Source organism: Sapajus apella, unplaced genomic scaffold (assembly GCF_009761245.1).
Source record: "Sapajus apella isolate SASKATOON/1434 unplaced genomic scaffold, GSC_monkey_1.0 scaffold35, whole genome shotgun sequence".
Lineage (NCBI taxonomy): Eukaryota > Metazoa > Chordata > Mammalia > Primates > Cebidae > Sapajus > Sapajus apella.
The window spans coordinates 6,452,681-6,456,209 of record NW_022436975.1 but is presented as its reverse complement, the minus strand read 5'-3'; positions in this window follow the sequence as shown (position 1 = coordinate 6,456,209).

The following is a 3,529-nucleotide window of genomic DNA, read 5'->3' as shown; positions in this document are numbered from 1 at the left end:
ATGAGCTAGTCTTTTACCCCCCCCCAGCTAAAGTGTAAGTCTTTGTAAGACCACTTTCAGGCCAACACTTCAGAAGCCTTGAGCACGTGGCAATACAAAAGCAGCTGTCTCTTTTGTGGAGACTACAAGTTGTTAGGAACTAAGTCAAGCACGGTATCTCTCAGAACCCGGCAAAAGCTCCCCCATTAGTCAGTGTACAGGAGAGAAAACTGGTGCTTGGAAGGGCTAAATACTCTCAAAGTAACGCTGACTCCTGAATACTAGTTAATAGATTGACTGAAGGAGACTTTGTTACTGAGAACATCAGAACATATTTTAGAAATATTTTGTTTATGTACGTATTTTTAATTTCCCATTTTACCCAGACAAGGCTCCCTGCACTTGGAGTAATTCCTCTTAAGACGCGACGCCGTGGTTCGGTCTTCCTAATGCCCAGCGCCTTTACGCAGGAAGACAAAGCATTCCTGAAGCATCTGCACGCACCTGCAGGATGCTATCACTCTGCCACAGACAGCAGCATAGTTCATGCCAGTGAAAACGTCTGCATGGCAACTCCCAACATTACTTAAGTCTGGATGGAAAAACACCCAGCTTTTCTCAAATAACCATGGGTTGTCTTGTGCCCAAATTGGAAAACGCTGTTTCTCCCTCTTCCTGCCTTTGCCTCCCACAGGGCTATGCATGGATCTCTGAGGATCAGGCTTTCCCTCCCTGAGGGTGGGCTGCTCGCTCACACATTCAGGAAGAGGAAGAGGTGGACAGAAAGTGGAGGCGGCCGCAGAATAGGGGGCCTACAGGCTGGAGCCAGTGTGAGCCGAAGCCAGAGGTCCCCTGGGGGGTAGTGAGCAGGGAAAAGAATGGAGGGGCCGAGCAGATAAGAATCTTGCATTCTCCCTCCTTTTCCTTGTTCCTCGGCCCTGCCTATGAGGCTCGCCTACCCTGGGCCTTTTAACTGTCAGGGAGCCAGTGCCAAGCGCTGGGCCAAGTCATCGCCAATGACATGTGAGTTGTGTGTGTTCCAAATTGGCCTTCCTGCCTTTCTGCAAGAAAAACAAACTGGAGCTGGACCCCAACAAACATGACAGGAAAAATAACAACCCTTGTTGAGGGCTGATACTGAAAGCGGCTGGTCTCCCCACCCATAAGCCAGCCCCTGCTGAGGGCAGGACCAGGTCCTCCCCTGACATGGGGTCCTCTTTGGTGACATACTGTCCAGGGCGACCAGGCCGTTCCTTCTGAGATTGCCTGGGAAAGCCCCCTTGACAGGCCCTTTCTTGGTCCCACAATGACACCACAAGGTAACAAAGCGATTTTATGGAGTGGTAAGTCTGTGGCTTCGGGTAACGTCCTGATTAAGCATCAGAGCTACATTCACTCACAGCAGCATCTAACTCTAGAGTTTCTACTTTTATGTTTTAGCTATTTTAGAAAAATGAGAGTTCAGAATGAATGCCGTTGTTGGGTTTGCTTCCTAGGTAATATACTAAAAGTCTTTAATGAAAACCACTGGCATATATAATAAAACAATAACATGAAATATTATCATTATTATTTTAAATAATGTTTCTTTGTCAATTTGAAAGCCTTCCATAGAGTCTGTCCTCTTTTTCACTAGTATTTTTCAGATGGTACACAAACAATGCTGTTCAATTAAATAGTAGGGTGGACTAAAGAATCAATACTTATAGAGACCCAAACAAACTGTAAGTAGAAACTCCAAAAGATATTTCTACACTTGTGTTAAGGGCAGTATTATTCACAGCAGCCAAAAGAAAGAAGGGACCTAAGTGGCTGGCCATTGACAGATGAATGGAGAAACAAAATGTGATGTGTACATGCAACGGACTATTACCCAGCTTTAAAAAGGAAAGGGATTCTGACACATGCTGCAACACGGATAAACCTCAAAGACAGTATGCTAGGTGAAACGTGCTAGTCACAGAAGGACACAGAAATCTTCTGTGAGTCCACTTACCTGAGGTACCTAGAGAGTCACATCCATGGAGATAGGAAGTAGAATGGTGGTTATCAATGGCTGGGGAAAGTAGAGAATGGGGAGTTATTGTTTGATGGTTACAGATTCAGTTTGAGAAGATGATCACTTTCTGGAGATGGAGGGTGGTGATGGTTGCACACAACGTGAATGTACATAAGGCCACTGAACTGTATACTTAAAAATGGTTAGGGTGGGGCCGGGTGTGGTGGCTCACGCCTGTAATCCCAGTATTTTGGGAGGCCGAGGCAGGCGGATCACAAGGTTAGGAGTTTGGGACCAGCCTGACCGACATGGCGAAACCTCGTCTCTACTAAAAATACAAAAATTAGCCAGGCATGGTGGCGAGTGCCTGTAATCCCAGCTACTGGGGAGGCTGAGGCAGGAGAATTGCTTGAACGCAGGAAGCAGAGGTTGCAGTGAGCCCAGAGCACACCACTGCACTCCAGCCTGGGTAACAGAGTGACACTTTGTTTCAAAAAAATCAAAACCAAACCAAACCAAAACAAAACAAATGGTTAAGGTGGTAAATTTTATGTGTATCTTACCTTAATTTTTTAAAAAAGAATCAATATTGAGGCATCTGATAGATCTGTATTCAGTCCTGGCTGAAGGAGAGAAAACACTAAATAATGCTTGTTAAAGCAAACTAAATATGGCCTGAGAAGGACTCTACAGTTCTATATTTCCGTCCTTGTGGATGAACCGTAACCTCTCTTAACAGTCTAAAATTGAAAACCTACCTTAATAGTATGTACCCGTAACAGCAGCTGAGTCTTGTCCAATCTCAGCGGCCATACTTCAACCACTCAGACTGCTGAGTGTTCAAACTGCCCTCAAATAAGGCAAACACAGAGCTGTAATCAATCTCACCGTTTCTGTACCTCACTTCAGATTCCTGTAAGTCACTTTAAATTTTTTGTCTATAAATTTGTTCTGACCACGAGGCACTCCTGGAGTATACGTGAATCTCCTGTGATTCTGGGAGCTGCCCGGCTCACGAATTATTCATTACTCAATTAAATTCCATTTTTCTTTTCTTTTCTCTTTTGAGATGGAGTCACTCTGTCGCCTAAGCTGGAGTGCAGTGGCACGATGTCGGCTCACTACAACCTCTGCCTCCTGGCTTCAAGTGATTCTCCTGCCTCAGCTTTAAATTTAACTCAGCTGAAGTTTTTTTTTTATCGTGCTGAAGCCTTCTCCAGTGTACACCCGGTCCAGGAGGACTCAGCTAACAACATAACGCCATCCTCGGACCCCAGCTTTAAAGTGAGACCTAGGGCAATTGCATTAGGAATTTTGCAGATCCATTCTTCTGAAGATTTTAGAGCATTTCTAAGAGGTTGGTTTCACAGGCTGAGGACAGACCGGGCCACTAACTCTTAAGCCTGCATGTGGAAAACAAAGAGCCTGCCTATGTTGCACTCTCAAGCCTTTAATCCCAGCACTTTGGGAGGCCGAGGCGGGTGGATCATGAGGTCAAGAGATCGAGACCATCCTGGTCAACATGGTGAAACCCCGTCTCTACTAAAAATA